Source organism: Triticum aestivum, chromosome 3D, assembly GCF_018294505.1.
Source record: "Triticum aestivum cultivar Chinese Spring chromosome 3D, IWGSC CS RefSeq v2.1, whole genome shotgun sequence".
NCBI classification, from domain to species: domain Eukaryota; kingdom Viridiplantae; phylum Streptophyta; class Magnoliopsida; order Poales; family Poaceae; genus Triticum; species Triticum aestivum.
Window position 1 is genome coordinate 249,121,275 of NC_057802.1, and position 20,913 is coordinate 249,142,187.

A 20,913-nucleotide genomic window follows, 5' to 3' on the forward strand; every position below is an offset into this window, starting at 1 on the left:
GAACCCGCTATGCCCCCCCCCCCTGACCCAATGACATGTGGGGCCTAGCCCCTAGAACGTTTTAATAAAAAAATTGATTTAAAATAAATAAATTAAATTAATAAAAATAAATAATAAAAGATAATTAATTAATTTAATTAACCCTGTTAATATTAACTAATTAAGATTAAGTAACCTAATAACTAATTAACCTAATTAACTACTGTTAATTAACTAACAGCCCATGACAGGTGGGACCCACCTGTCAGGTTGACCAGGTCAACGGTCAATGTTGACTGCTGACGTCAGCATGACATCATGCTGATGTCATAAATCTATTTTCGATTAAATTAAATAATTAATTAAATTCCAGAAATTATTAAAATCTTTAGAAAATCATATCTTTTAATTCGTAACTCGGATTAAATTATTTTCAACATGAAAGTTGCTCAGAACGACGAGACGAATCTGAATACGCAGTCCGTTCGTCCGCCACGCGTCCTAGCATAGTGAACCTGCAACATTTCACCTCCGGTTCATCTGTCCGAAAACGTGAAACACCGGGGATACTTTCCCGGATGTTTCGCCCCTTCACCGGTATCACCTCATACCGCGTTAGAACACGTCTAGCTCTACCTGTTGTCCTGTTATGCACTTGCTTGCTATGTATTTACTGTTTCTCCCCCCTCTTCTCTTCGGGAGACCCCGTGACGATGCTGATGCCCCTGTGGTCGACTACGTCACTGACGACCCCTCCTTCTTGTCTGAGCAACCAGGCAAGCCCCCCCTTGATCACCAGATATCGTCTATTCTTCTCTATACTGCTTGCATTAGAGTAGTGTAGCATGTTACTGCTTTCCGTTAATCCTATCCTGATGCATAGCCTGTCATTGTTGCTACAGTTGTTACCCTTACCTGCTATCCTACTGCTTAGTATAGGATGCTAGTGTTCCATCAGTGGCCCTACACTCTTGTCCGTCTGCCATGCTATACTACTGGACCGTGATCACCTCGGGAGGTGATCACGGGTATATGCTATATACTTTATATACATGACACATGTGGTGACTAAAGTCGGGTCGGCTCGTTGAGTACCCGCAAGTGATTCTGATGAGGGGGCTGAAAGGACAGGTGGCTCCATCCCGGTAGAGGTGGGCCTGGGTTCCTGACGGCCCCCGACTGTTACTTTATGGCGGAGCGACAGGGCAGGTTGAGACCACCTAGGAGAGAGGTGGGCCTGGCCTGGTCGGCGTTCGCGGATAATTAACACGCTTAACGAGATCTTGGTATTTGATCTGAGTCTGGCCATTTGGTCTATACGCACTAACCAGCTACGCGGGAACAGTTATGGGCACTCGACGTCGTGGTATCAGCCGAAGCTCTTCTTGACGTCAGCAACGGAGCGGCGCGCGCCGGATTGGACTGGAACGCCTGCTAGGCTAGGTCTGCTTCCGGCCGCCCTCGCAACGTGCAGGTGTGCAATGGGCGATGGGCCCAGACCCCTGCGCGCATAGGATTTAGACCGGCGTGCTGACCTCTCTGTTGAGCCTAGGTGGGGCTGCGACGTGTTGATCTTACGAGGCCGGGCATGACCCAGGAAAGTGTGTCCGGCCAAATGGGATCGAGCGTGTTGGGTTATGTGGTGCACCCCTGCAGGGAAGTTTATCTATTCGAATAGCCGTGTCCCTCGGTAAAAGGACGACCCGGAGTTGTACCTTGACCTTATGACAACTAGAACTGGTTACTTAATAAAACACACCCTTCCAAGTGCCAGATACAACCCGGTGATCGCTCTCTAACAGGGCGACGAGGAGGGGATCGCCGGGTAGGATTATGCTATGCGATGCTACTTGGTGAACTTACCATCTACTCTCTTCTACATACTGCAAGATGGAGGTGGCCAGAAGCGTAGTCTTCGACAGGACTAGCTATCCCCCCCTTATTCTGGCATTCTGCAGTTCAGTCCACTGTTATGCCCCTTTACACATATACCCATGCATATGTAGTGTAGCTCCTTGCTTGCGAGTACTTTGGATTAGTACTCACGGTTGCTTTTCTCCTTCTTTTCCCCTTTCTATACCTGATTGTCGCAACCAGATGCTGGAGTCCAGGAGCTAGAGTCCCGGAGGATGATTCTACGTGGAGTTCGGCTTCGAGGAGTAGTTAGGAGGTCCCAGGCAGGAAGCCTTGCCTTTTCGATCGTTGCTACTTTTGTGCTAGCCTTCTTAAGGCATACTTGTTTAACTTATGTCTGTACTCAGATATTGTTGCTTCCGCTGACTCGTCTATGATCGAGCACTTGTATTCGAGCCCTCGAGGCCCCTGGCTTGTATTATGATGCTTGTATGACTTATTTATGTTTTAGAGTTGTGTTGTGATATCTTCCCGTGAGTCCCTGATCTTGATCGTACACATTTGCGTGCATGATTAGTGTACGGTCAAATCGGGGGCGTCACAAGTTGGTATCAGAGCCAACTGCCTGTAGGAATCCCCCTTTCCAACTCCTTGGCCGAAGTCGAGTCTAGTCATTGGAATTTTTTTTACTAACATGGATGTGTGTCTTACGGGCCCACGTTGCCATTGGGTGGTACTAGGATCTTTTACTCCTCAACCTTTACTCTCGGACTCTGATCTCTCTCCTATTCGGGTTAAATGAATTTTGCTAAATCTAACATTAGGATCTCGTTATCACTTTCACCCGGAGAGCCCCTTATTACTGATGATCGTCTGCTGCACGGGAAGACCCTGAAGATACTCTCCGCTGATAACCCGAGAACTTGTGTTCATCGCTGTTGCAATTCCCTTTCATCGATAAACTCCTATGGATAACCGCGTATACTCGCCATTCATACAATGTTTCCCAGTTGATCTTGTTATTACAAGATACCCCGAAATTATCTCTGTTGTTCCGAGAATCATTGAGCTTACTGCCTTGCTGTTCTTTGTCACCTGAATACCCCTGCGAATAATTCTCGCACTTACCGAGTATCCGCCCATCCCCAGTGGATTCAAGTACATCACAAAAGTGTTCAGAATAACATTCGATCTTCCGAAAATCCTCAGGAGCCTATTGCTCTTGAAATTCTTGCTTACTAGCATTATGATTAATCCCATTAGTCTCGAAATCTTATTGGCACCCCTTGTCATTATCTTTTTGAGTCCATTGATTCAATATGTTGCGAATTCTCGCAATCCTCAATCAGATCCTAGAATTCATCCTTCCGGCTCAGACATCATTTTTAACATGAGCTGGATCTCGACCTATCAAATTGCCATCGATTGTACCCCTAAGCCTACTCAACTTATCCATCCTTGATCAGAGCGTTGCTTCTGACCCCCTGATTTGGAAATCATAATTCTTTTGCATTTGAACTTTGAGTTAGTCAGTTGTTTCTATAATCAGATCTCCTTGCATTCTTCTTCCTCTGGTTGAGTACCGATGCTCACATCAGATCCCTTGTGGACCATCGGTTCCTTTGTTGGATTTTATCCGACAGTGTCCTTCCTATTGAATAACCTTGTGAGCCTTTCCATGGGTATATAATGCCTTTGGTAAATTGTATCATCTGTTTTGTGAACCATGCTCTACTTTCGAGCTTGTATTATTTACTCCGAAGTTTGTGGTATATGTTTCCACGATGCCTCGATGGGTTGAACCTACGCCTTCCATAATATGTGTGAACTCGAAAGTTTTCATGAGTCATACTCTTCTGGTATTTTGCCAGATAAAATTTCAACACTACAAGTTCTTTGAAAAATGAGAAGTAAATGAAAGGTTATGCGTTGAACAAGTGGGAGTCGACCTTGAACCCTGTGTTCATGCCCATGGACACGATGTAGATCTTATCATTAAAAGCTTCTCTTAAATTAATTATTACCTTGGTATAAGTTCATCTTATATCTGGGATCTGGCCTTTTGCAATCGTGGTTCCGACCATGTTCTCCTTTAAACACCATTTCTCGTGCAAGTTTAAGCACTTGTCTTCTGCAAAGCAATACCCTAGTCCAACCTCTACCTTGATCTGTCGTCGAGTATTACCCCTTGGTATCTCGAGATTATCATGGAACTGCATAACTTCTTATGAGTTCTTCATCAAGTGCTACATTCTCACTGATTCCAATTTTTCACGGGCTTTGAGTTATTAATCACGCAAAGACACCGATAACTGAACCGAGTCCGCACTACGGTTCAACAACTCTTAGTAATCTTCTTTAAGTACGAGTTTGTACCCGATCACGCCATTCCTAGCATGTTTGGCTATATCATTATCTTGATGATTTTAACTGTGCTACCTGGTCCTTATTCCCGGAGCACCACTTTCGACGATGAGCTAAGCTTACGTCGATTTTCCTCGCCATATCGTTTCACCTCGAACAACAAACTTGACCCCGAGTTTGTGTAGTATCTGTGGCTCCAATAATCTTTTGTTGCAACAGTCCTTTTGCTTGATGCAGTCACTGATCAATTGCTTCTTCGTGGATCCCCTCGACAACAAAATGTCGTGATCATCATCAACATTTTGACTCCTTCCAGGATATCAATGGAATTCTTGATGATAAGTGCCATCCTCGTTCCTTGGTAATTTGAGTTACCATCGACAACATCCTTACATTCCTTTCATCACAAACTTGATCATGTTATGGAGCTCCTTGCTAACCAGCTTATGTTATGTTCTACCTTGGAGTATTACCATCTTTTATGTCAATGATATTGTGAGAATTTCTCCACCTCTTGAGAATTCTTGATATAGTAATACTTCTCGCCATCTCCATTTGTTTTCTGATCCCCGTGTTGTTTCTAACCGGAAAACCGACAATTGAACTATGATGTGAGACTCCAAAACTTCTAGCAACCCTATTGCTTTGAAGTTAATGGTCGATATTTCATTCTTAGACCATTGGTTATCGAATCACCGTTCTAACATTGATCATTCTACCTAAGCCCATATTTTGGGTGCACCTTTCAACCAATGTTTAATTGAGTATGTTTTCCTCGAGCATACCTCACTATATCATTTGATCTGACAAATGTTATCTCCTTGTTCACATAAGTGTGGAAATCCCTCGTTTTGGAAATCTCGAGGAATTGTCGCTGAGTCCATCAGCCACCCCCTCATCCTCTCCTTGGTTTAATGATGAACTCTTGTTTCGGAACTCGCTTCCATAGTTCAATTCTCGAGAATCTTACAATGTCATCTCAACAATTCGTGTTGCACCTTTCTTCTCAGGCATCCTGAGTCTGAGCTATCCTGACACCAATCTGATCTGAATCTTGGTCAGAAATGATGGTTGGGACGTAATTCCAAGAGTTATAACATTGGTCTTTATATAACCCGGTAAGATGATGTCATGCCTAGCACACATGGCCGGATAACCTATTGATATAGTATCCTCCTTACCAAGGTTAGCCATTCTTCCATGAGGAAATTGTAAGACTTACTCCATAAGTTGTTCCTGATGGATCCTTTGTGTATCCATAGCCTGATCTTTACCTAATGACCATGTCAATGCTATCTCGAAGCATGTCTGTGGTACTCCGATCTTCAATAAAAAACATTTGAAGCCCAAAGCTAAATGTTTCCTGCTCAATTATCCAAACACCGTTGTATGGGTAATGTCATGAAATTTCTCTCCCCTACCTAAAGAGTTTTCTACATTATATCCTGTCATGAATATCATGCTCAGCTTGTCCTTGGGAAGGATATACCCTTGAAATATGTGTTTAAACACATTTTCCTTTCCATTCTTCTGTTTAATCTGTGTCGGAGTAAATGGCCACAGGTAACCGACTGCCCCTGGTTCTTCTGAAAAAATTATCAGGCCTTCGGGCCTCCAAGCACTCCGAGCATTGGGCCGCCTTCCCTGGCCGGCTACACCTGAAGCCGATTCCCGGAAGGCAACCCAGCCTCACCAACTCCTCCCCAGGACGACTACGGGGTGGCCGACTCCAAGAAGCCGGCCAAGAAGGATGCCAACTCCTAGGAGCCGGCCGAGACCATAACCACCAAAAGCTGTTCCCACATAACGGCGACACGACGGGGTGTGGCCACAGTGCAGCCTACTACCCCCAAAGCCCGAGGCGGGCGTGGCTACAGGAGGCCGTACGGGACGGCCGTCTCCCGTGCGGCTCGGCACTGTAGCCATGCTGGCCTCGACGTCACCCACGACCGACTCCCGTACGGCCCGCGGGCGGCGGGCCCCTTCAGCCAGAGAGAGGCGTGAAGGCGGCCCAGCCTTTCCCAGTCGGCCGAGAGCATAGCCGGCCTCCAGAAGCCGGCTACTCCCTTCCTCGAAGCAGGAGCCCCATTAAGGAGACAAGACGAGGTAAGGCTACAGTGAGAGCCTCCGAGGCGGCCCACTGTAGCCACGCTTACCTCGACAAAGCCCTCGTCATCAGAGGCGCGGCTACAGTAAGCAGCCGCCGACAAGACCCTAGGCGGTGGGGCCGGCCTGTCGACCAAGTAGCCGGCAGCCGGCGGGACCCAGCAACCGGCGGAGAAGCCGGCGAGCGTAGACACTGACGGCTGGGACCAGAGCCCGGCCGGATTACCATTGTACCCCCGGGGGGTAGGCCTATATAAACCCCCCGGAGCACCCATGCAAAGGGTTGGCCTCTGAGCATAGTTTGCTTCGAAGCATAGCACACACACACCCCATAGATAGAGAGAAGCAAGAGCTAGCCTTGTTCTTCTTCTCCCTTGATCTCAACAGCTCTAGGAGTGATTGTAGCTACCTTTCATCGATCTAGTGATCATGCGGAGACCCCGCAGAGCAGGACTAGGGGTGTTATCTCCTCGGAGAGCCCCGAACCTGGGTAAGATCCGCCGGCGTGCATGTCTTCGCCTCATCCCGTTTCCAGGCACCGGCGACGTTTTATTGGCTCCCACAATGATAAGCCATCCCTTGGCATATGTCGCACCAACCACCCGACATTTGGCGCCCACCGTGGGGCCAGGTGCACCGTCGTCCGGAGACCTGTTCTGGACGGGAACCCTCTTCCTCCCCCGCGAGCGCAGCCAGCCTGCTGCGCCCGATGGCGTTTGCCTCGACGCGCTGCAAGGCATCGACGACGCCTGCGCAGCGAGCCGCCTCGCCGATCTGCTCGGCGAGACTCGCATCTCCGACGAGCCTGCGTCCGACGCAGGCACTGACTAACCCGAGAGCCGCCTCGTCAGCCTCCTCAACCAACTTCACGTCTCCAGCGAGCCTGCTGCGGACATGGAGTCGGTCGGCTCCACCGACCTGATGCTCATCGACTCCGACACCGCGTCGCTTGACGCCTACCCCTCCGATGTGGTGGTCTTCGACGACCCCCTCCCTCGAGCTGACAGCGGCAGCAGCGCTGTCACCGAAGTGCTGGTCATCAGCCACGTCTCCAACTCGGGCAAGAATACCCGCGACGCTCAGCAAGCGGCGATGCACGACCTCTCCGTCCCCATCCCGGCCGACGCCAACACCGAGACCCTGGAGGCACGCCGCCTTGCCCTCATCACGGAGGGCCAGAAGATAGCCTCGATGAGACGCCTCACCGAGGCCCACCAGCGCGAAGTCGACCGCGCCGCCTTCGGCACGCCGCCGCCTAGCGGCCCGAGCCGAGCCGGCTTCGTCCAGAAGCGTGGCGCAGCCGTCGCCAGCATGCTGGGCGCAGATCGCCCCGTCTACGCCACCCCGCTCGAGAATCTGCGAGCCGCTCAGGCGGCTGCAGAAGAGCTCAATGGGCTGGGAGCCGATGAGCTCCCCTACATGACGAGACGGATCCAACAGCTGCTTGACGCGGCTGCAGAACGGCATGAAGCCCGCGCCCGTGCTGATAGTCATCCCCCGTGTCGGGAGCACGCCGCGACGTCCCGCTCGCCGACTGCGAGCGGCGCGCGCCAGAAGAAAGACAAGGAGCCGGCTGCCAGCCGCAGCCGGACTCGCATCACCATCGAGCGCGACGCGGATGGCCGCCCTCGAGCTGTGGAGCACCAAGGAAATCTGCCTCCTCCCCCGCCTCGAAGAGAAAGACGCCTCACTCCGCCACCCATCACACATCCGACTCTTGGCGACCGACTCGGCGGTCGAGAAGGAGTCGGTGAGAACGACGCCCGCCACAGGATCGACCGCCTTGCTCGATCCTTGGCGTTAGAAGAAGAAGACGATGTCGGCCCGCCATGCTTTGGCCCCCGCATCCGCGACGAGCCCTTCCCCAAAGGGTTCTCGCTCCCCAGAGACACGCCCAAATACAACGGCTAGGTGAAGCCGGAAGATTGGCTCATCGACTACTCCACGGCCGTCAGCATAGCCAATGGCAATCGGCGCGTCGCCGTGAAGTACGTCCCCCTCATGCTGCAAGGCACGGCGCGCACATGGCTCAACAGCCTCAAGCCCTACAGCATCAACAGTTGGCTGGACTTCACCGAAGTTTTCGTCCGCAACTTCACCAACACCTACAAGCGGCCTCCCAAGCCTCGCCAGCTCTCCCTCTGCGTCCAGGGGCCCAACGAATCGACCCGTGACTACCTCACGCGACGGGCCGAGCTCCGCAACTCCTGCGAGGGAGTGCACGAGGTCCAGGACATCGAGTACTTCACCGCCGGGTGCCGAGAGGGCACCCTCCTCAAGCACCGACTCCTCTGCGACGAGCCGGCTACCCTCGACGAGTTACTAGTCATCGCCGACAAGTACGCCACAGCCGACTCCTCGATGAAGACCGAGCTCTGAGTGGACGCCTCGGGGAAAGTAATCGCTCCGGCTCCCAAGACGCCGGCTGGCGACCCTAATCGGCGCCCCTACCAAAACGACCACAAGCGCAAGGGCCCCATGCCGACTTCCTCCAGTCGGCAGGTGGCCACAGTTGAAGACGAGCAGCCTGAAGAACGGCCCGCTCCCAAGAAGAAGGGTGGAAGGCCGGCTTGGCAGCCGTCCTTCTCCTACGAACAAGCACTCGATGCCCCCTGCAAGTTCCACAGCGGCGCGAAGCCGTCCAACCACACAACTCGGAAATGCCACTGGCTCACCCGCATCACCAAGGGTGAGGGAATGTTGCCGCCTCCGCCTCCCGGCCAGCTGCCTCCAGCCCCCCAGCAGCCGGCGGCTCGGCCGGCAGTCGGCGCCATCCAAGACGAATTCCCCAAAGAACACGCCGCCTACGTCGTCTTCACTAGTCAAGCCGACGACACGCGCAGCCGACGCCGACAGCACCAAGAAGTAAATGCAGTCGCCTCTAGCACCGCCGAGTTCATGCACTGGTCAGAAAAGCCAATCAGCTGGAGCCAGGCCGACCACCCAGAGGTGATGCCTTCGCCCGGCTCCTATGCAATGGTCTTGGACGTCACCCTCGCGACGGAGAGGTGAGCTGCCAGATTTTCCCGCGTCCTGATAGACGGCGGAAGCAGTATCAACATACTGTACCGCGATACCATGGAAAAGCTGAACATCAAAGCGAAGCAGCTCATGCCGAGCCGCACCGTCTTCCATGGTATCGTACCCGGCCTGTCTTGCTCTCCAATCGGCAAGATCAAAATGGATGTTCTCTTCGGAGACAAAGATCATTTTCGCCGGGAAGCAATATGGTTCGAGGTAGTGGATTTGGAGAGCCCCTATCATGCATTGCTTGGCCGACCTGCTTTGGCCAAGTTCATGGCTGTGCCCCACTACGCCTACCTGAAGATGAAGATGCCGAGCTCGAAGGGGATCATCACGGTAGCCGGCAACTACAAGAAGTCCATCGAGTGCGCCATGGCCAGTAGCCGGCTGGCCGAGTCCCTCGTGGTGGCAGAAGAGAAGAAGATGTTGGAACGGGTTGTGGCCATGGCCGGCAAGCAGCCGGCCTTGTCCCCAACCCTAAGGATTGTGATGCGCAGGGCTCCTTCCAGCCTGCAAAAGAGACGAAGAAGATACCTCTGGACCCGGAGCACCCGGAGAGGTTCGCTGTCATTGGGGCGAACTTGGACAGTAAATAGGAAGGCGAGCTCGTCGACTTCCTTCGTGAGAATCGAGACATCTTTGCATGGTCCCCAAAGGACATGCCGGGTGTCCCGAAGGATTTCGCCGAGCACAAGCTACATGTCCGAGATGATGCGAAGCCGGTCAAGCAACCCCTCCGCCGACTGTCAGAAGAGAAGCGAAGAATTGTGGGAGAAGAGATAGCCCGGCTCCTTGCAGCCGGCTTTATCATGGAAGTGTTCTTTCCAGAATGGCTTGCCAACCCAGTTCTGGTTCTGAAGAAGAATAACAAGTGGCGTATGTGTATAGACTACACTAGTCTGAACAAGGCCTGCCTAAAGGATCCGTTTGCCCTGCCACGGATTGACCAAGTGATAGACTCCATAGCCGGATGCGAGCTGTTAAGTTTTTTGGATGCATACTCAGGGTATCATCAGATCAAGTTGGACCCACCTAACCGCCTGAAGACTGCCTTCATCACACCCTTTGGAGCTTTCTGCTACCTGACAATGACATTCGGCTTGAGAAATGCCGGTGCCACTTTTCAGCGTTGCATGCAGAAATGTCTCTTGAAACAACTCGGCAGAAATGCCCACGTCTACGTAGATGACATTGTGGTGAAGACAGAGAAGCGCGGTACCTTGCTGGAAGACCTGAGAGAAACATTTGCCAACTTGCGCCGATTCCAAATCAAGCTCAACCCCGAGAAGTGCGTGTTCGGAGTGCCAGCCGGCCAGCTGCTAGGCTTCCTGGTCTCCGAACACGGCATTGAGTGCAACCCCGTCAAGATCAAGGCCATCGAGAGGATGGAGATTCCCACCAAGCTGCGAGATGTGCAGAAGTTCACTGGCTGCTTAGCCTCCCTGAATCGTTTTATCAGCCGACTAGGAGAAAAGGCTCTCCCCCTGTACCGACTCATGAAGAAGTCCACTCACTTTGAGTGGAATGATCAAGCCGACCAAGCCTTCCACGAGTTGAAGAAAATGTTGACCACTCCGCCTGTCCTGGCAGCGCCGACTGAGAAGGAGCCCATGCTCCTCTACATCGCCGCAACTAGCCGAGTCGTCAGCACTGTTGTTGTGGTCCAGCGCCCGGAGGAAGGCCGAGCTCAGCTGGTCCAGAGGCCGGTCTACTATCTCAGCGAAGTACAATCCAGCTCAAAGCAAAACTACCCGCACTACCAAAAGATGTGCTATGGGGTGTACTTCGCTGCCAAGAAATTGAAGCCCTACTTCCAAGAGCACCCCATCACGGTCGTGTGTACTGCCCCGCTCGCCGAGATCATAGGCAGCCGGGATGCATCCGGCCGGGTGGCCAAATGGGCCATTGCCTTGGCGCCCTACACGATCTTCTATCAACCCCGCACCGCCATCAAGTCACAAGCATTGGCCGACTTCCTCGTCGACTGGGCCGAGACCCAGTACTTACCGCCGGCTCCCGACTCTACCCATTGGCGGATGCACTTTGACGGGTCCAAGATGCGCACCGGCTTGGGAGCCGGCATCGTCCTCACCTCTCCCAAAGGCGACAAGCTCAAGTACACGCTGCAGATCCACTTCGCCGCCTCCAACAACGTCGCCGAGTACGAGGCGCTCGTACACGGGCTCCAACTAGCCAAAGAACTCGGCATACGCCGGATCCTGTGCTACGGCGACTCAGACTTGGTGGTCCAGCAATCATCTGGCGACTGGGACGCCAAGGACGCGAACATGGCGAGCTATCGTTTCCTCGTCCAGCAGATAAGCGGATACTTCGAAGGGTGCGAGTTCCTTCACGTGCCAAGGGCCGACAACGACCAAGCAGATGCCCTAGCACGGATCGGCTCCACCCGACAAGCCATACCGACTGGCATCTCCCTCCAGCGCCTCCTCAAGCCGTCCATCAAGCCGTCTCCAGAGTCGGATTCCATCTTCGTACCGCCTGCGCCAGAAACAGCCGGATCCGACTGGAGAAATCCCGCAGGCGGCACAGGGACTTCGACGACTGGCCCGAGGACTGCCGTAGTCGCACCCGGCCCGGGGACTTCAGAACCCGGCTCGGGGACTGCAGCAGTCGGCTCGGGGACTGCAACGACACAAGAAGCGGTGGCCGACTCCAATGCAACACCCAACCCACCCACCCGAGTCATGGTGGCCACATTAACAGAAGAAGAAGTCACAGCTCCCTCATGGGCCCAGCCCATCCTCAAGTTCCTAGTCACCAGAGAGCTGCCGGCTGACGAGATCGCAGCAAGACTAGTGCAACGACGAGCCGCAGCATACACAATAATCAACAGAGAGCTTGTGAAGCGCAACGTCACTGGAGTCTTCCAGCGTTGTGTCGAGCCAGAAAAAGGAGTGGCAATCCTCAAAGACATCCACCAAGGCGAATGCGGCCACCACGCAGCCTCAAGATCCCTTGTGGCCAAGGCTTTCCGCCATGGTTTCTTCTGGCTGACTGCCTTGGAGGATGCTAAAGAAATAGTCAAGAGCTGCAGAGGATGTCAAGTTTTTAGTTCCAAGCAACACCTGCCGGCTTCTGCCCTCAAAACCATTCCCCTTACTTGGCCTTTTGCCGTCTGGGGACTGGACATGGTGGGCCCTTTCAAGACAGCCCGCGGTGGCCTGACACATCTATTTGTTGCTGTGGACAAGTTCACAAAGTGGATTGAAGCAAAGCCGATTAAGAAGCTCAATGGGCCGACTGCCGTAACATTCATCACCGACATCACTACTCGGTACGGCGTGCCGCACAGCATCATCACCAACAACGGCACGAACTTCGCCAAAGGAGCACTGGCACGTTTCTGCGCGACGCAGGGCATCCGACTGGACTTAGCGTCCGTTGCCCACCCGCAGTCAAACGGCCAGGTCGAGCGAGCAAATGGACTCATCCTCTCCGGCATCGAGCCCCGACTGGTTGTACCACTGGAGCGATCGGCCGGCTGCTGGCTCGAAGAGCTGCCGGCTGTCCTCTGGAGTCTGCGCACTACACCCAACAAGTCAACCGGCTTTACTCCATTCTTCCTCGTGTACGGTGCCGAGGCTGTCATCCCAACAGACATCGAGTTCGACTCGCCTCGGATCACCATGTACACGGAGGAGGAAGCCAAAGAAGCAAGAGAAGACTGCGTGGACCTACTGGAAGAAGGCCGGCTGTTAGCCCTCAGCCGGTCCGCCATCTACCAGCAAGGGCTGCGCCGCTACTACAACCGCAAGGTCAAGCCAAGATCCTTCCAAGAGGGCGACCTTGTGCTCCAGCTGATCCAGCAAATAGCCGGCCAGCACAAGCTCTCGGCCCCTTGGGAAGGCCCCTTCGTCGTCAGCAACGCACTCGGCAACGACTCCTACTACTTGATCGACGCGCAAAAACCAAGAGCACGCAAGAGAGACGACTCCGGCAAGGAGTCGGAGCGACCATGGAACACAAACCTCCTAAGACGATTTTACAGCTGAAAAGCAGTATGTATCACGCTCCCCTTTTGTATTAAGTACAAACCAACAGGCCCCCCGAACAGTACTCGGGGACTGCCTTTTATTTATCTATGAATGACGAGTGTCATATCCATGAATGTATTATTACATTTTGAATTTTTGTCCGGCACCGGGTTCGACTAGTCGGCCCGGGGACTGGCCGCCTTGAGCTATATCGAAAGTTTTTCCTAAAGTCAGAAAAGTAGTGCGCCGGCTCCCGAGTCCTCTCTTGTTGAAAGTCGCAGCTCAAAGAACTGACTATCCGACTAGCAAGAGGAAAGACAGAAAGGGCGCCCACACGAAAAACGGCTAAGGAACAACGAACCTATATAGCAAAGAGACGGCCTCCAAACATGCCTGCCGGCTACCAGAGCAGCCGGCTGGCCGGCTTCCTAAAAAACTTAGCTTTAGTCCAGCAGAGCTAAAGTACTTCCCCCTCCCCAATCGGCCAGGCGCTCCCCCGGCTACAGATTGCAGAGCAACTGTTTGACTGGGGAGGCGGCAACCAAGGGAGGGCGGCAAAGGAAAAAGCAGAAGGACAAAAAGCGAAAGTACAAGGAAAGACCAAATGCATAAGTTATATATACATAAAGCCGCCAACAGGCCGGCAACAGACATAAGTTCGAATACACCCAGTGGGTGGAATTGTGCGAATTTAACCAAACATTGTTCCAAAGAGTAACAAGACAGGAAAAGCAAAAGAAGGCAGACTAGGGCGCGACATGGAGGCCGAGCTGGTCGGTGAAGGCAGCCTCGCCGGCTGAAGGAATGGCCGACTAGCGGGCCCCGGCTTGACCACCACCTGCAGCAGGAGGCGTGGAGGCGCGCGACGTAGTGCTGGAGGCGCGGTCAGACTGAGGCTGGCCGGCTACTCCACCAGCCGGCTCGGCGTCTTCACCCTCCTCCTCCTCTTCGCCCTCGTCGCTGGAGTCGATCTCCTCCACCGAGTCCTCACCGTACACCGGGTCCAGCCAGAACCACTCTTCCGGCTGGGCGACTCCATTGTCGTCCACCTCGGGGGCGAAGACGCTGGTGTCGGTGTAGTCGGCGATCGCCGAAGCCCGCCGAATGATGTCCGGCCGCGCCGGCTCCAGCTCCGTGTCGGCTTGCTGCCACCAGGTAGCCAGCTGGTCCAGGCTCAGGCCGGGATACCAGGCCTTGACGAACTCCAGTGCCCGCCTGGCGCCGGAGCGAGCCGCCGAGGCCTTCCAAGCCTCGAAGCGGCCGACTGCCACCTCCAGCCAGTCGGCGGTCCGACTGGGGGTGCGAGGGACCGCTTGGCCGGGCCAGAGGGTGGCCAAGACCTGCGCTCCGGCACGCTGAAGCCGGCGGAGCAGCCGGTGAGCCGGCTGGATGCGAGCCTGGATCGCCAGGAGCTGTTCCTCCAGCGAGCGGCCGGCGGTTGGCGAGATTTCAAAGCCGGCTTGCCTCCGCGCCTCGCGACGGGCCTCGATGGTCTGGTTGGCGGCAGTCGAATAGCTAGGGAAATACTCTGCGCAAAGAAGAAGAAAGGAAGAGAAGAACACCAAAATCAGAAAGCAAGCCAAAGTGGCAGACGGCAAGAAAGGACGGAGAGGTAGGCGGCTTACCGTCAACCAGATCTTCGATCTGGCCGTAGCCAGAGACCAGAGTTTGCCTGGCCTCAGCCCAGCCAGCCGCCTCCGTCTCGAACTCGGCCTGGAGAGTGGCTTCGCGATCCTGCGCAGCCTTCAGCGCCGCCTTGTGGCCTTCCTCCTGGTCAGCCAGCTTCTTGACCAGGCGGTCGCGCTCCTGCACCAAGGCGGCGAGCTCGGCATCCTTGGCACGAAGAGCAGTCTGGGACTCCCCCAGCTGTGCCCTCAGACTGGCGTTGGCCGCTGCAAAGTCGGAAGAAGAAGAAGAACAGTAAGAAATTGTCAAGGAAGATCCGACCCGACTGCTCAGCAGTCGGCCCGAATCTCGGGGACTACACCCAGTGGGTGCGCTGACGCGCCCCCACATGAGATAAAGATCAAGTCACGTACCTCGGCTCTCAGTAAGGTCGGCGGTCTTCTGAGTCAGCTCCCGAGCCTGGGAGTTGAAGGCGGCCGCTCGAAGGTTGTGGTAGTCCTGCGAGATGGACAGAAGACCGAAGTGAGAACAAAAACAGCAAAGACAAAACCTCCAAGAAGTTCCAAGCCGCCTGCTCAGCAGCCGACTCGGAACTCGGGGACTACACCCAGTGGGTGCGCTGACGCGCCCCCACGGAAGAAAATCAAGATCAAGAAGAGAAATCAAAGATCAAGAAAGAAACAAGACGGGAGTACTAACCCGGATGGCCACCCGCGTTGCGAGGAACTCGTCGGTGAACTGCCTCAGCGCCGCGGCTTGGCTTTGGAGCCGGGTCCGGACGTCTTGTGCAGCCACGTTCACTACGGCTGTCCCTCTGCCTGGCGTCCACCCTAAGGTAGCGTTGGCTGCCTCCACGTCTCGGGCCGACGAGCTGGAGCCCACGGCCGGCTGTGGCTCCGACGCGGCCTTCCCCGCACGCCGGCTCGGCGGCACCCGGACCGCCACCTCAGCCCTCGCGGCCGGCTCGCCCTCCGCCGACTGTGCAGGCGGCGGATCAGGCTGGCCGCCTTGGGTCGCCCCAGTTGGCGGGGTCAGCTCCGGCGCCGTCCCCAATATGATGACGTCGTCGCCGCTTCCCCCCAGCCCTGGCTGGTCGCCGCTGGCTCCCCCTAGCGAGGGTTCCATGCCCCCAGGCGCCATGACGCGCAGCGGGGTGACCATCAAAACCTCCCCCGCTGCCGCCGCGGCCTCAGCCTCTGCCTGGGCCCTGGCTGCGGCCTCGGCGAGTGCCTTCACCGCCTCCTCCTCCCGTGCCGCCTGGGCGGCGGCCACCTTCCGTGCCTCCGCGTCCCGTGCCTCCTGCTCCTCCCGCGCCTCCCGCGCGTTCCTTTCCGTCGCCTCCTGGAGGTCGGCGCGGGGGTCCACGCGGCGGGTGGTGCTCCCAGAGCCCCTTGGCGACTCGATGACGGAGCCGGCAGCCGCCCGCTCAAGTGACAACGGAGCTCTGATCGTTGAAGAAAAATACAAAGGTTTCAAAAACCACCAAAGAAAAGAAAGAAAGAGAGTACACAAAGAAAGATTCGGACTTACGCCGACACGGTCTGCGGTTGCTTCACCACCTTGCGGAAACGAGCCGCCTTCGCGGCCGCCTCCTCCCGCCTGGTGGCTGCCGCCCCGCCTCTGGGTTTCTTCGTTTGGCTGGCAAACAAGCCCTGGGCGGCGCGACGCTTCTGACCTCCACCCCGAGTAGGCTGCGCGGCGGAGGAGCCCGCGCCGCGTCCAGATGCCGGCTGGCGGCGCGGGACGGCTTTGGCTTCATCCTCGTCCGGCCAGTCGTCAAAGGTGGCGGTGAACCCGGAGCCGCCTGTTTCGCCGCCGGCTTGGCCTCCGCCCGGCTCGACGTCGTCGTCCATATGGACCGCCCCCAGGTCGGGGTCGTCCAGGTCATGTTCGGTCCGGTCGGGGACGAAGCGGCGCTCCGTGTCTGACCCGCCGGCCGGCCGAAGCAGAGGGCTCTGTCGAAGAACAAGCCGACTAAGTCAGAGTCGGCCAAGAGATGCTCGGCAACAAGGCTGAGAGAGAGAGAGAAAAAGACACAGGGAGAGCATACCGTAGGCGGTGGATTGGCTCGGCTATACGGCTCCTTGCCGAACTGCCACTCTTCGGTGAGTTCGCAGTTCGCAAGGTAGTTCACCATGTAGGCGACCTCATGGCGCGGCATCTCCTTGGTGCACATTCGGCTCGGATCGAGCTGGCCGCTCATCTGACAGATCAAATGAGGCCGGCTCTGGAGCGGAAGGACCCGGCGCGTGACGAACGCGGCCAGAAGGTCGGGCCCCGTCAGGCCCTCCTACTGGACCATCACCCGCAGTCGGGAGGTGGCGGCGTTTCCCGCCTGCGACAGCGTCACAGCCCGAAAGGACCACTGGGGCAGCCTGCCCGCCGGTGGGCCGGCTACGTAAGCCGGCAAGTTGATGTAGTCGCCCCGTGGAGCGATGTTCCGTACGTAGAAGTACGACTTCTGCCACTTCTTCACCGATTGGATCAACGTGATGACGGGGAAGGGGTTGTCGGCAGCCGATCTCCGCGACGCGATGAAGGCACCAGTATGAGCCGGCACGCCCTTACTGCGCGTGCGCAGCTTCGACTGGAAGAACTCCCCCCAGAGCTCAAGGGTGGGGAGGACGCCGAGATAGCCCTCGCACAGGGTGACGAAGGCGAACAGCAGCACCACCGCGTTGGGGGTAAGATGGTGCGGCTGGAGCTGATAGAATTCGAGCCAGGAGCGGAAGAAGGCGCTCACTGGCAGGCCGAAGCCGCGCAAGAAGTGCGAGCGGAAGACCACCCGCTCGCCCTCCTGCGGCCTCGGCGAGATTTCCTTCTCTGGCGCGAGGCGGACCTCCACTTTGTCCGCGCTGGGCAGCCGCCGCGTGTCGCGGAGGAAGTCGACGTGGTCGTCATGGACGTTGGAGCCGCCCCAATCCCCGCCAAGCCGCTCTACGTGGGAGGCATGGCGAAAGCTAGCACGGCGGCGGAGGAGCGTGCGGTGGAAGAGCGCGGCGGCGAGGCGCTGTCGCAAGAACTGGCAAGAGGAAGAAGACGGTGGAAGTAGGAGGAGCGTGCGAGGGCCTGCCGCCCTCCACCTCCCCCTACTTATAGCCTCACGAGGCCGAAGAGGCCGGACGTGGGGGGGGCGTGGGATTAACTACGCCCACTCCCCCCACGTCTCGCGATTATTGCGCATGAATGCGAGCCGAAACTGCCGCACGGAACATGCGGGCGGTTTCGGGATACAAAGGATCCGCGCCTGGGCCGGGGCGCGGACGTGGCGGGCCCCCTACCTGCGGCGACGTCCCGTCACGCGCGTGGGCTGGCAGGCTTTCCGGCCACGTGGTTCGCCGACGGCCCGTGGCCGGCCCGCGGCCCGATGCACGTGCCAGCGGGCTCCCGCCCTCCGACTCCAGAAGATTTCGACTCACGCGGCGCGCCTGACCAAGGCCGGCTCCCAGCTGCCGGCTTGTCACGATAGGAAGCTGATCGAGCTTCTCAACCCCCACTCCGCCTCGAAGCCCAATCAGCTTCGGGGACTACTGTCAGAGTAAATGGCCACGGGTAGCCTAACCGACTGCCCCTGGTTCTTCTGAAAAAATTATCAGGCCTTCGGGCCTCCAAGCACTCCGAGCATTGGGCCGCCTTCCCTGGCCGGCTACCCCTGAAGCCGACTCCCGGAAGGCGACCCAGCCTCACCAACTCCTCCCCAGGACGACTACGGGGTGGCCGACTCCAAGAACCCGGCCAAGAAGGATGCCGGCTCCTAGGAGCCGGCCGAGACCATAACCACCAAAAGCTGTTCCCACATAACGGCGACACGACGGGGTGTGGCCACAGTGCGGCCCACTACCCCCAAAGCCCGAGGCGGGCGTGGCTACAGGAGGCCGTACGGGACGGCCGTCTCCCGTGCGGCTCGGCACTGTAGCCATGCTGGCCTTGACGTCACCCACGACCGACTCCCGTACGGCCCGCGGGCGGCGGGCCCCTTCAGCCAGAGAGAGGCGTGAAGGCGGCCCGGCCTTTCCCAGTCGGCCAAGAGCGTAGCCGGCCTCCAGAAGCCGGCTACTCCCTTCCTCGAAGCAGGAGCCCCATTAAGGAGACAAGACGAGGTAAGGCTACAGTGAGAGCCTCCGAGGCGGCCCACTGTAGCCACGCTTACCTCGACAAAGCCCTCGTCATCAGAGGCGCGGCTACAGTAAGCAGCCGCCGACAAGACCCTAGGCGGTGGGGCCGGCCTGTCGACCAAGTAGCCGGCAGCCGGCGGGACCCACCAGCCAGCGGGACCCAGCAACCGGCGGAGAAGCCAGCGAGCGTAGACACTGACGGCTGGGACCAGAGCCCAGCCGGATTACCATTGTACCCCCAGGGGGTAGGCCTATATAAACCCCCCGGAGCACCCATGCAAAGGGTTGGCCTCTGAGCATAGTTTGCTTCGAAGCATAGCACACACACACACCATAGATAGAGAGAAGCAAGAGCTAGCCTTGTTCTTCTTCTCCCTTGATCTCAACAGCTCTAGGAGCGATTGTAGCTACCTTTCATCGATCTAGTGATCATGCGGAGACCCCGCAGAGCAGGACTAGGGGTGTTATCTCCTCGGAGAGCCCCGAACCTGGGTAAGATCCGCCGGCGTGCATGTCTTCGCCTCATCCTGTTTCCAGGCACCGGCGACGTTTTATTGGCTCCCACAATGATAAGCCATCCCTTGGCATATGTCGCACCAACCACCCGACAATCTGATAATCATATTTTCCTTTCCATTGTTTGGTTTAACCTTTCTGGTGATCTATATGATCTAAGCAGTAATATTCTCCTGCTTATGTAAACACCTCGGTGTACAACTCTGTCAGTAAGACCCTGTTACTATTGTTGGTGACATTTCGGTAACCACCGATGGACGAGAACTTTGCCTAATGGTCCGCCTCGTTTCAACGAGCAGGGAAATGGTTCTCTTCGTCCCTCGCCCTTGGTACCGACGATGTTGCTGACATATAACTGACAGGCTACCCTCTGACATGCCTTGCTATCATGATCATCCAAGATGTCACCGCCCTTCCTACTTTTAACCCGCATGGTGGGCCCATAACCCACAGTTCCACAGATCGAAACCTGACTCTCCTGTGCACCCCCTGTTCCCAAATTTATTCATCGCACGTGGCCTCGTATGTAATTCACGGACCACCATCCTACTGATCTATACTGGCATCAGACATAATACTTATTCCGATTGCTTTGAACCCCTTTCACCTTCTGATAGGCATCGAACGCTTGCCTATCGGTTTGAAACTTCTCATGGTACCCTCTTACTTTGCTCTCGACATCTTCTTAGGTTTCAATTCGAGAGATACTTATGCTTCTTCCCCTGGGTTAACCGCTTGATGCTCGATCTTGTTAGAATCCGTCCTTATAGGGTTTTCCCTTCTCACCCTTTCGTAAGTACGGTGAAGATCCTGAAGGAAGGACGACAAACTTCATCATGATGACCTAAAGCAGAGGACTGAAGACATCAATGTAATGGATCGACCTCTTCGAGAAGAGCAACTATGACCGAGAAGAATCGTTAGAATTTCGTAACCAGATCCTTTCCCCCTTATAACCGCTCCTAAATCTCGAGACGAGATTTCTTGTAGTGGAGGAGAATTGTGACGCCCGGGTAATTAGGCTACAGTAATCCCACGTTAATGATGCCACGTCACCACATGTTACTGTTGTTAATCTCGTGTTAGTTCAAAATCGATTCGAAATTCAAACTTAAAATAAAGTCAAACGGTAAAGATTTTCAAGTATTAAAACTAAAATGTAGGGGTGTTGCCAAATAATGCATAGGTAATTATTGTGGAGAAACCACACTTTTATAAAAGTGTTTAAAGGCTCTAAAGTAATTAAAAACAACAGCTATGACAATTAATTAAATGCCTTTTAAAAACAACAACTATTTTAATTAGGTGTCAAACTTTTTGGGGCAGTAGAATAA